The 13,249-nt window shown below is 44.8% G+C and overlaps 1 protein-coding gene across 2 annotated transcripts in view; it reads right to left on the bottom strand.

Annotated features, from left to right (window-relative positions):
• The window catches only part of RNF157 (ring finger protein 157), a 79,497-nt gene that overhangs the window by 42,328 nt on the left and 23,920 nt on the right, over positions 1–13,249 (bottom strand). The gene's annotated exons all lie outside the window — the stretch shown is intronic.

Here is a 13,249-nt window from a genome sequence, read left to right as displayed (position 1 = left end):
GCCCGTGCGCCACAACTACTGAGCCTGCGCTCTAGAGCTCGAGCGCCACAACTACTGAGCCCACATGCCACAACTACTGAAGCCCGTGCGCCTAGAGCCCATGCTCTGCAACAAGAGAAGCCACCGCAATGAGAAGCCCACGCACCGCAACAAAGAGTAGCCCCCACTCGCCGCAACTAGAGAAAGCCCATGCGCAGCAACAAAGACCCAATGCAGCCAAAAACAAAAATAAAAAATAAATAAATTTATAAAAAATTTTGAGATGTAGTTTGAAGAAATGATAGAGAATTTAAAGTCAAACAGTGCTTCCCAGCTCCCATCAGCACAGATTTGAAAATTTGAAGAAATGAATGCAAAGGTTTATGACAGGCCTCCCAGTGCCCACAACAGATTAAACACTTGTATTGACTTCTGCTCCCTTCTGAATTCCCACTGAAATGACAGCAAAGGGATTGAAAAAAAAGAAAAAATGTGTAAAACCATAAGAAGAGAGAGAATGGGAGAGGAAATAAACAATTGGAAGGTGTATCACACACAGACAAGTGGAAACTGATTTAGGAGAACAGAAAAGGCTGAAATTCGAAATAGCAGAAACATATTTATGCCCAGAATCCCAGAAAGGCTTAGGAATTGGAGGCAACAGGTCGTCCTAAAAGCGGGGTACACTGAGGTTCAAAAGAGGAGACTGGGAAGGTCTGAATGAAGAGGATTTCGACTCTGAGATCTTTTCCCAGACGCCAGGTGGCCAGGAGGCCACCTGTCCCCTCTCTAAGAGAAGATGTTTACCAGAGAGTCAATCAGAGGATTTGACAGTCTCAGGGACATCGGGCACAGCCAAGGGCAAGGAAGCTCTTTGAAAACACAGGGCTAAGTCAAGGTCTCCATACGGAGGCTTGCTGAGACCACACAGCCCCTTCCCCGCTCATCTCCTGGAACCTGGCCGTCAGACTTTCAACCCCTTCCCCTCTGTCCCCCACCCCCAGGCTGAACATGAGTGGATTCTTCACTGGAGAAACTAGTTACCGTCACTTGATTTATGACACAGGCGATCCTGCAGTGCCGTGAGAAAGGGATGGATGGTCTTTTCCACGGTCGGTGCTGGGTCAATTTAAACAAAAGAAAAAGAAGGAAAAGAACCTTGGCCCCTACTTCACAGCACACCCCAAAATCAATTCCAGATGGATGACAAGCCTAAGTGTGAAAGGTTAAACAAAGCTATTAGAGGAAAACCAGAGCATCTTCATGATTTTGGTATTTGAAAGATTTCTTAAATAGGATACAAAAAGTGCTACCATATAAGAAAAAAACTGATAAATTGGACTATATTAACATTTAGAACTTCTGTTCAACTAAAGATACTGGGAAGAGAGTGAAAAGGCGTAAGCTTCAAAGTTGCTAAGAGACTAGATCTTAAATGTTCTCACCACAAAAAAGAAATAATAATTACGGGCCCTGATGCTGGTGTTAGCTAACACATTGGTAGTAATCATATTGCAATATATAAATTTATCAAATCAACACATTGTACACCTCACACTAACACAATGTTCTATGTCAATTATATCTCCATAAAAATAAATTAATTATTATTTATTTTTTATTTTTGGCTACGCTGTGCGGCTTGTGGGATCTCAGCTCCCCAACCAGGGATTGAACCCAGGCCACAGCAGCGAAAGCACTGAGTCCTAACCACTGGTCCGCCAGGGAACTCCATAAATAAATTATTTTTAAAAAGAGAGAGTGAAAAGCAAGCAGAGACTAGGAGAAGATATTTGCAATATATTTATCTGAGAAAGGACTCATGTTTTTCTTATTATTTCCTTACTAAGAAAGAAAAAGCAGCTCAGCTAAGAGAAAAGATTTGAACTGACACTTCGCAAAGGAAGGATTCAAACGGCCAATAAATATATGTAAAGGTGCTCAACTTCACGAGTCATCAGAAAATGAAAGTTAATTCTGCACTCCCACCAGAATGGCAATGATGAAAAAGATGGAAAATACTAGGTGCTGGGGACTCCAAACACTCCTGATAGGAGTAAAATTGGTATAGTTGCTTTGGAAAACTGGTTGGCAGGATCTTCTACAGTATACTGTGTGCCCCAGCAATGCCCACTGTGGGCGTACTCCTACAAATACGCATACACATGCCGAACAAAATACACAGGATATTGCGTTCGTTCGGGTAGTGAGTACGTTCGTCGTTCAATAAAGTCCTTCGTGAAAATGAAAACTGTCTCAGTTTTACTTAAAACCGAAACGAGCTTTTTGGCCAACCCAATAGAATGTTTACGACAGCACGGTGAGGGGTACAAAAGGCCAGCCCCCTGTCCTTGAGATGGGGGGATTCTGTGGTGCAAGCTGTACTCCAGAGCTCTCCTGAAGGGCCAGGCTGGAGCAAGTCTGTGCCAAGACCACACTGCTGCTTGCTCAGTTTTGCTCCCCTGCCCCATCTGGCTTCCGTTATGCCCCTTCTCCAAAGAGCACTTCTTCAATAAAGAGTTTTCACAAGAGTCTCCAGCGCAGGTTTGCTTCCAGAGTCTGCCTTAGACCAGGTGGCATCAGCAGTTGCCTACGGAAGTGGCCTCAGCAGGTGGAATTCTGGGGGTGGGTCGCTTACCAGCCAGATGGCAACGTGGACCCATCAGTGGGATGACGGTCCCTGGGGTGCTGTAGTAGTGCGACCTGTGGCTGGGGACGCACTGACTGGTCTAACGTCTCTGGTACAGGAGGTGCAGAAGAAATGGTCACGAGGAGGACTGTGGAACTGGGTGGCTGTTGTTGAGCCGTCTACCCAGTGAAAACGGAAAAAGACAGTCCCGGATACAACAACCAGCAACTTGAAGCCAAGTATGACAGTCAGCCAGCCTAAAAGCACTTACCTCCCTCAGGCTCAGGACCTGATGTTTAGGGGTGGCAGCTCTAAGAAGGCTGAACTCAGGCAAGTCTCTTACGTCAAAGTCAGGGCTCTGATGGAAAGGGGTGAACTCTAAGGCCTGAGATGGGGATGTCTGTATCTATTTACTTGAGAACTGTGAACCCCAGATTCTCTGGGCCCGCAAAGTGGCCAACTCCCTCTCCTTGGAAAATGGAGGAATCCCCCTTGCTTGAAGACCACGGCAGCAATCTCGAACAAGACAAGCCTCTTACAAGACGCCGCTTGCCCTACGATGGACTGCCCCCATCTTCCTCCTGGCTGCATCACTCACTCGGGGCCAGCTGGGCCGGCTAAGAGAGGGGTTATTATTCCAAACATCCCAGGGGACTGGGCTAACACACGTGTTGGCAGGAGCTGGAAGGATGTGTGGGTCCCGAGGGTGCTGGTCATGGGTGTGGCATATAAAGCAGGATGAGGAAGAGCTGCTGATACGAGGACATCCTCTCATGACTCAAAATTAACACCCTGGCAAAGGCCTGGGTCTCATAGGTGCTGGGGGAGGGGGCCTCTTAGGAGCTTGGAAGAGCAACGGACCACACTAAGCGATTCCAGAACTGGCACAGAAGTCTTTGGAAGAAAAGACCAAAAGGTTTAGAGGAGCCGGCACGCTAGAATGGGTCTGCCACATAAAGCAGGGAAACCCATGAGCTGGCCGTATCCTTTGGGAGGGCCCGGGAGATACAGTCTGTGTACCAAAGCCTAGACTCTGCCTCTTATGTTGGTTACCGACACTGATTCTGCCTCACGGATCAGGGCCCTCTTCTTTATTCCGACTGCAACCTGAGATCAGACCTCATCAGCTCTCATCTGGACAACTGGCTCTGCTTTATGTTCCCACAAGTAATAATAATAATCTCTTAATTGATTTTCTACATTGTCATCTGAGTGATCTTTCAAAATGTATATTAAATGACTCCCAGTTTATACCACATGAATGGTTCCCCATGCCTATAGGATAAACGTCCAAAGTTTGCAGGAAGGCACACAAGGCCCCTTGGTCTAGGCCGGGATCCACAGCCTTATCCCTTGCTGTGTCTCCCCTGCACCCTCTGGACCCTACACTTTAGTTTTACTGAATCGTCTGTAGTGCAGAGCTGTCACCTTGGTTAGATGCTTCTGTGCCTTTGCTCTTCGGCCCCTCCTCCAACTCGTGCATATCTCCTGGTTATAAAGTAAGTTCCTTCAGGCAGGGATTTCATTTTATCTTTGTATCTCTAGTGTTGAACATGAGCCTGGAGGATGATAGGGGTTCAGTCAAATGAACCCCTATGAAGGAATGACTGAATGAGTCAATCAATGATTTGTGTAATGGGCGGGGCGGGGGGGGAGATCAGTGTGGGCATGGCCTCATGATTATCGAAGAAAACTATCCTCTCAACTAGGACAGAAACCAAATTATGATAAGAACGGAGAAGAAGAAACTGTTTCCTTCTCCTTCTCTCCTTTCTTCTCCCAGTGCATAGTTTTATAATCCAAATTGATTTTGAAATTCTAATATCGGGAAGGTAACCCACTAGGTCAACAGCTACTAAACACTGTTCTTGTTCCTCATCATCTCCAGCAAAGTTTCTTCTCCAGAGAATTTTTTTTCCTTTCTCTCATAATTTCAGGTTACATTACAACCCCTTTCTATAGCTCGAATACATAAAACCATACCCTGCAGCCTACACACCAGACAGACAGAACCATGATCCCTGTCTTATATCCCTAAGCAATGCAGTAGATCTAATATGCAGCATCCTATTAGTTAAGAAAGGAGCAATTAAAAAAAAAAAAAAGAAATCTGGGACTTCCCTGTTGGCGCAGTGGTTAAGACTCTGTGCTCCCAATGTAGGGGGCCCAGGAACTAGATCCCACGTGCATGCCACAGCTAAGAGTTCGCATGTCACAACTAAGACCCAACACAGCCAAATAAATAAATTAAATAAATAAATATTAAAACAAACAAAAAAAGAATACAGTGAGCATTAAAAAAAAAAAAAAAAAAAAAGAAATCTAGGCAGCAGTTTCAAACTATCCTCCCAAAGGTACTTATCAACTACAAAGGGAAAGATGGTAACTCTACCATGGAGAAACCCATGGTGAATTATATCTCAATAAAGCTGTTATTTAACAAAGTAATGCAGATGTGACCAGGGTCAGGCATAGGGCAGACTTCTAAGGTGCTGGCGATATTCCATTTCTTGATCTGGGTGGCGAGTCCAAGGGTGTTTGTTTGCAGTTTCTTTACCTGTAGATATGTGCTTTTTTTTTTTTTTAAATTTATTTATTTATTTATTTATTTATGGCTGTGTTGGGTCTTCGTTTCCGTGTGAGGGCTTTCTCTAGTTGCGGCAAGTGGGGGCCACTCTTCATCGCGGTGCGCGGGCCTCTCATTATCGTGGCCTCTCTTGTTGCGGAGCACAAGCTCCAGACACGCAGGCTCAGTAATTGTGGCTCACGGGCCTAGGTGCTCTGCGGCATGTGGGATCTTCCCAGACCAGGGCTTGAACCCGTGTCCCCTGCATTGGCAGGCAGATTCTCAACCACTGCGCCACCAGGGAAGCCCAGATATGTGCTTTATATACTTCCATATAAATATTTCACAATTCACAAGACAAAAGTGAAAAGAAAAATAACAACAATAGAAAGTAAATCAAAAGCAGTTGGGTTTTGTTTCCAGAAAAGATAATTTAAAAAAAAAGGAACATATGGCAGGAGCGGTCCTATCAGCTGATTTGACTTCTTTGGGGGCACCCCCTCTCATCACTGGGACCTCAGCATGAAGTGTAGCTGCCCTGGATAGTGTGACTCGCTGGCCTCTGTCATACCAATGGGACCCCTGTCCATCCCATGATCCATCTACTACAGAAACCCATCTCCATAAAAGAGAGTTCTCAGGGTGGAAAACTAAGACAGAAGCCACTAAATATCCTCTTCTTAGTGCCAAGTAGCAAATGCTTGGACCCAACCAACTAGCTTCCAAAGTTGTCTTTTTTATGTTATAACTTACTATCCAAAGGTGGAGCTAACGTTATACATACTGTTAAGTCTCATATTTTATGCTTTCATTTACCTAAAAAATAGTCTATCCTACCCTGCATGTAAAAGTAACCAGCTTTTTCATGTTATCTCTGGAGTCAAGAGACAGTTGAAACTAACTCTTGAAAAAAATCTACAATTTGGTTATATTCTCTCAGTATTTGGAAAAATGACTAGGATGTTATCTGTACACTGCAAAATAGCCTTTGTTTATGTATTTGATATTTATTCACTGAGTGTCAGGAAGCAACTTTCCCTAGAAAAAGGTATTTGAAATGATTTCTTCATCTTTATTAAGAATTAAAATGTAACATAAATAGAATAAGGATTTTTTGTGGGGGGAAGGATATAAAAACAAGTTAAATTTCAAAATTGAAGACCTGGGCTTCCCTGGTGGCGCAGTGGTCTGCCTGCCAATGCAGGGGACACGGGTTCGAGCCCTGGTCTGGGAAGATCCCACATGCCGCGGAGCAACTAGGCCCATGAGCCACAACTACTGAGCCTGCGCGTCTGGAGCCTGTGCTCCGCAACAAGAGAGGCCGCGATAGTGAGAGGTCCGCGCACCGCGATGAAGAGTGGCCCCCACTTGCCGCAACTACAGAAAGCCCTCGTACAGAAATGAAGACCCAACACAGCCATAAGTAAATAAATAAATAAATTAATTAATTAAAAAAAAAAAATTTGAAGACCTACAATAATTTCATTAAAATAAGTTCCTAAAACTGAATGGTCATTTCTTCCCTAGGCCAATACTGGTGTGCACGTGTGCCTTAAAAACTGAATGTAATACTCATGTTCATAGCAGCATTATTCATAACAGCCAAGAGGTGGAAGCAACCCAAGTGTCCACTGACAGATAAATGGATAAACAAAATGTGCTCTATCCATACAATGGAATATTATTCAGCCTTCAAAAGGAAGGAAATTCTGACACAGGCTACAACACGGATGAACCCTGAAGTCATTATGCTCAGTGAAATAAACCAGTCACAAAAAGACAAATACTGTAAGAACCCACTTAGATGAGGTCCTGGAGTAGTCAGATTCTTAGAGACAAAAGTAGAATGGTGGTTACCAGGGGCTAGGGGGAGAGGAAAAGGAGGAGTTAGTATTTAATGGGGACAGAGTTTCAGTTTTGCAAGATGAAAAGAGTTCTGGAGACTGGGTGTAAAACAATGTCAATGTACTGAACTATATACTTAAAACGGTTAAGATGATACCTTTTATGTTATGTGTATTTTGTGACAATTTTTTAAAAAACTGAAAGTAAAAGATTGAGAAGATCACCTATTGAACTGAGCAGGGTGGTCACCTCTGGGGAGAGCCCAGAAGTAGGGAGACATGTATTATAAAAATGCTGTTTTTAAAAAATCCTTACGTAAAGCTGTCTGTAAAGCTTTACAACATTTAAAAAGTATGAATATTCGGGCTTCCCTGGTGGCGCAGTGGTTAAGAATCTGCCTGCCAATGCAGGGGACACGGGTTCGAGCCCTGGTCCAAGAAGATCCCACATGCGGCGGAGCAACTAAGCCCGTGTGCCACAACTACTGAGCCCACGTGCCACAACTACTGAGCCTGCACTCTGGAGCTCGCGTGCCACAACTACTGAGCTCGTGTGCCACAACTATTGAAGCCCGTGTGCCTAGAGCCCGTGCTCCTCAACAAGAGAAGCCACCGCAAGGAGAAGCCTGTGCACCGCAACAAAGAATAGCCCCCGCTCGTCGCAACTAGAGAAAGCCTGCGCACAGCAACGAAGACCCAATGCAGCCAAAAATAAATAAATTAAATAAATTTTTTTAAAAAGTATTAATATTTATTCTCTAGTTTAGCTCTTTTATAATCTGGGTTTTCTTTTACTCTCAGGTTGTTAAAAGCAGGCCACATCCACACCTAATCTGACGTTTCTAAAGCTGAACCATCGCAGCCTGACACCCAAAGGCTGATGCTCCATTCCTCCCCATGCTTATTCCGATGTTTTTCTCATTTTCCACAAGCCCGTAACCACTCAGCAGACCACACCCTTCTTGCAGTTCATTAAAAAAAAAATTAAAACCATTATTCTATGAATTTCCTTAATGTTCCTACCTCTATATATTCTCCTCTACATATTTCATTTCCTTCCTGTGCTCAGCAGTAATCCCTTCTCTATTTTTAGAAAAAATTTAAATGCTTTTAATTAAAAAGTGAAAACATGTTCACTGGGGAAAATTCAAACAACATAGAAGAATATGAAGGAAGTACCTCCCCTCACTGATGCACCCCCAAGAGTTACCCCTGTCACAGGTTAAAATGCATTGTGCTCATGTATTTTTATGCACCTGTAAATATCAACATAAATGTACGCATATATTTTTATACACTGTTATTTTTATCAGAAATGAAACCAGGGACTTCCCTGGTGGCGCGGTGGTTAAGATTTCGAGCTCCCAATGCAAGGGGCCCGGGTTCGATCCCTGGTCAGGGAATTAGATCCCACATGCATGCCGCAACTAAGAGTTCACATGCCACAACTAAGGAGCCGGTGAGCCGTAACTAAGGAGCCTGCCTGCAGAAACTAAGACCCAGTGCAACCAAATAAATAAATAAATATTAAAAAAATAAAATAAAGAAATGAAACCAGACTCTACATTATATATAGGAACTTGCTTTTTTTTGGTAAACGATGTGGTCATAGATATATTTTCACCTCAGTGGATACAGCTCTACTTTATTTTTGGATGAATACCAGTTCATAGTATAGACACACTATAATTTATTTAACAATTCCTTCCTGATGTGTGGAAAACCCACACACATCTGGTGTCAAAAGTGAATCAGAAGGGACTTCCCTGGTGGCCCAGTGGTTAAGAATCTGCCTGCCAATGCAGGGGACACGGGTTCGAACCCTGGTCTGGGAAGATCCCACATGCCGCGGAGCAACTAAGCCCGTGCGCCACAACTACTGACCCTGTGCTCTAGAGCCCGTGAGCCGCAACTACTGAGCCCGCGTGCCACAACTGCTGAAGCCCGCGTGCCTACAGCCTGTGCTCTGCAACAAGAGAAGCCACCGCAGTGAGAAGCCTGCGTACCGCAACGAAGAGTAGCCCCTGCTCACCACAACTACAGAAAGCCCGCATGCAGCAACAAAGACCCAATGCAGCCAAAAATAAATAAATAAATATTTTAAAGAAAAAGTGAATCAGGGGACTTCCCTGGTGGCACAGTGGTTAAAAACCACCTGCCAATGCAGGGGACACGGGTTTGAGCCCTGGTCTGGGAAGATCCCACATGCCGCGGAGCAACTAAGCCCATGCACCACAACTACTGAGCCCGCCTGCCACAACTACTGAAGCCCACGCACCTAGAGCCCGTGCTCCACAACAAGAGAAGCCACTGCAAGGAGAAGTCTGTGCACCGCAATGAAGAGTAGCCCCCGCTCGCCGCAACTAGAGAAAGCCGGCGCATAGCAAACGAAGACCCAATGCAGCCAAAAATAAAATAAATAAATAAATAAATTAATTTTTTAAAAAGTGAATCAGCATTGTAGTAGAATACTGAGAGCAGAGGAAACACACAGGAGTATGTTTTTCCTTTACATGGACACTCAGAGAAGAGAAATAGGTGGGCCACAGCTGAAAATTTACTAAATATTGTCAAACTGAATGCCCAAAACAAAAACAGTTGTAGTACAATTATAAAGGAAGGAAGGAGGAAGCAGACAAAAGGCAAAAAATCCAATCTAATACACACACACACACACACACACTCGGAAAAGAGGTCCCCTCCTTCCATGGACTTTACATTGTGCTAAGGACTCATGTCCCCCTCCCTCATTCATACGTTGAAGCCCAACTTCCAATGTGACTATATTTGGAGATGGGGCTTTTGGGAGGTAATTAGGGTTAGATAAGGTCATAAGGGTGGTTCCCTCAAGATGGGATTAGTGGCTTTATAAGAACAGAAATAGAGATATCAGTCTCTCTCTTTTTTTTTTTCTTTTTGGCCACACCGTGAGGCTTGCAGGATCTCAGTTCCCCAACCAGGGACTGAACCTGGGCCACGGTAGTGAAAGCCCGGAATCCTAACCACTAGGCAACCAGGGAACTCCCAGTCTCTCTCTGCCATGTGAGGACACAGTAAGAAGGCAGTCATTGCAAGCCAGGAAGAGGGCCTTCACCAGCAACCCAGTCTGCCAGCACCTTGATCTTGGATTTCTCAGCCTCCAGAACTGTGAGAAGTGAGTATGTGTTGTTTAAGCCACGCAGCCTGTGGTATTTTGTTACGGCAGCCTGGGCAGATGAATACAGGCTCCAAGGCAGTAGGTACCGGGGTACTTGTGACCAACCAGTCTGGTTACGCTGGGGCCTGGGCACAAACCAATCTGCAGAAAAAACCCGTGCAGAGCATCCCATTTAAGTGGTAACTGCCCCCAGGGGCTGCTCCTGGGGCTGCTCCTCCGTGTCCTCTGCCTTAACTTCTCCCCTTCCCTCAACTCACACTGCCCACAACTTTTGAATCTGCACCATCCTTATTTTTTAATGCCGCTATCCTGGTTCAGGTACTTTTCATTCTTAACTAAAACTACGACCTCTTAACTGGTCTCCTTAATCTCCTCCCTTTCCGATTCACTCTACACTGTGAGTTGATTTAAAGAGCTAACTTTCTAAAATGGAAATCAAATCACAATAGTTGTCATTGTTTGAATTCTTAAAATATTCCAGCAAGATGGATATATTTTTTTAAAGTATTATATTATTGCAATCTAAGTGTGTACACGGTTTTATTATTTTTTCCTCAACATTTTGCCATAAACATTTTTTGTTTTCATGGAATTTTTTTTTTTTTTAATTTACTTATTTATTTATTTATTTTTGGCTGTGTTGGGTCTTCGTTTCTGTGCGAGGGCTTTCTCTAGTCGTGGCAAGCGGGGGCCACTCTTCATCGCAGTGCGCGGGCCTCTCACTATCGTGGCCTCTCTTGTTGCGGAGCACAGGCTCTAGACACGCAGGCTCAGTAGTTGTGGCTCACGGGCCTAGTTGCTCCACAGCATGTGGGATCTTCCCAGACCAGGGCTCGAACCCGTGTCCCCTGCATTAGCAGGCAGATTCTCAACCACCGCGCCACCAGGGAAGCCCTGGATATTTTTTTAAACTTTTTTTTTTTTTAATTTTTAAGCTTTTGGCTGCACCGTGTGGCTTGTGGGATCTTTGTTCCCTGACCAGGGGTTGAACCCAGGCCTGCGGCAGTGAGAGCGTGGAGTCCTAACCAGTGGACCACTGGGGAATTCCCAAGATGGGTATTTTTATAGATGGGGGAACAGAGGCTCAGTGATGGCCAATACCTTAACCTACACCACAAAGCTAGTCAATGGCAAAGGCACTCATGACTACGACCTTCTCTACTGCCATAGAAAAGTATAAGCTTCTCAGTACAATATTCACAGTCCTTCGAACACGGGCCCAATTTGTCTTTCCAACCTCATCTCCCACCAACATCCCTCACGATCCAGTCCTTACAGACTACTTGCCATTCTGGAAGCCCGATGTGCACTTCTGCATCTTTGTGTTTCCTCGCAGTGTTTGTTAATTCTGCCTTAATGACCTTCCCAGTCTCCACCTGGGAAGTCCTGCTCATCCCTCCAGGTTCCAGGACTCCTCTCTCAGAGCCAGTTCCCTGGGCGGAGGGCATCCCCACTCCCCTGCGCTTTCAGATTACTCTGGCCCTGTCTGTCTCAGAGAACTTACCACGATCCATCACAGTCAGGGGCAATCTGCCCACCCCACTCCGCCAGAGCTCCTCGGGGCGGGAGCCAAGTCCTTCTCACCTTTGCATTCCCAGTTGCGAGCACAATATGTGACTCACAGATATTTACTGAATGAATAAACGGCACCATGGCTAACACAAAGCTCTATATGTGTAAAATCCTACTTCATAAATGGATGTATCGCCAAGTTCCTTTAACTAACTTGCTCTCCCTGCCCATATGTGAATAAAAGGGTTCAGTTTATGGCAACTGGATTTAAGCACAACTTTGGGGTACATCTCTATGAGAGGAAGAAGGAAAGCCCACCTGTGTGCGCCTTGGCTCTTAACACCAGCTGTGCAGCCTGGTGGCAGGGAACGTGAGGAAGAAGCGACAAAACACACACGAGGATGTGGAGTATTAGGGGCCCAACGAAAACTCAGCTGCTTCCTCTCACATGACAGTAGAGATCTGAACTCCGGGAGAGTCAAGAGAGCACTTGATATCTGACAATCCTAAGGTCACTAAGCCTCCAAATAATTTAGAGTTTTAGCAGTAATTTACCTCAACAAAATAAGATCTAATGCAATAAAGGACCAAAAAAATCAGCACCAGCTCTTCTGCCACCTAAGAAGGGGAGGAATGGCCTTTACTCAACTGTGATGTACAAACACAACCATCTTATCGCCTCTATATAGGGACCAGGGCAGAAAGGCCTTCAGAAGCCCTGTTCACTACTTAAGACAGTTGCTTAAAAACCAGTGGGTAACTGAGCCTGCGCGTCTGGAGCCTGTGCTCCGCAACAAGAGAGGCCGCGGTAGTGAGAGGCCCGCGCACCGCGATGAAGAGTGGCCCCCGCTTGCCACAACTAGAGAAAGCCCTCGCACAGAAACGAAGACCCAACACAGCCATAAATAAATAAATTAAAAAAAACAAAAAACAAAAAACCAGTGGGTATTCTCTCCACCCAGAACTATCAGTAACTGCAGAAAAAACCAACCTGAAAGCCTAGTGAGTGCAGCTAACATTGCTCCATACTTCTTTGCATCCAGCAGTTGCAACGCATTTTTCAAGCATGACATTCCTATAAAGTCAGAACTGCCTCCACTTTACAAGTGGGTAATTTGAGAGCCTGAGTGATGGACTTGCCAAGGTTGCAAAGAGTTTAATGTACGTAAAACTTCCAATCTTGATTCCAACCTCTCTTCAACCATCCTTCTATAAATACACACACTCTGGTTCTTTAAATCTGACCTGAAGACTTGATAATACATTTGACCTTGATGGATTATCCTAAGTGGGAGATCAGCTCCAGTAAAAACTACAGGCTGAGCGATAACTGAATGGTACTCATCTTAGTCTGATCGTTCAGAAATGACAGGAAAAACAAGACCCAGAACCCAGGATGTCTATGGCATTTATAATTTAATCTAACAATTTATTTCAACATATTTTGTCCCCATCTCTCTGAAAAGAGGTGCTGTTCCTGCCTGAAGCTGCTGGATGGCTTTATAAGGCTGTTCTCTTTCCTCTGCAACCTGACGCCCATTTACCGACTCCGAGATACGTTA

This window comes from Eubalaena glacialis, chromosome 19 (genome assembly GCF_028564815.1).
Source record: "Eubalaena glacialis isolate mEubGla1 chromosome 19, mEubGla1.1.hap2.+ XY, whole genome shotgun sequence".
NCBI lineage: Eukaryota > Metazoa > Chordata > Mammalia > Artiodactyla > Balaenidae > Eubalaena > Eubalaena glacialis.
Note: the sequence above shows the minus strand (reverse complement) of the source record. Positions and strands in the feature narration are given on the sequence as shown.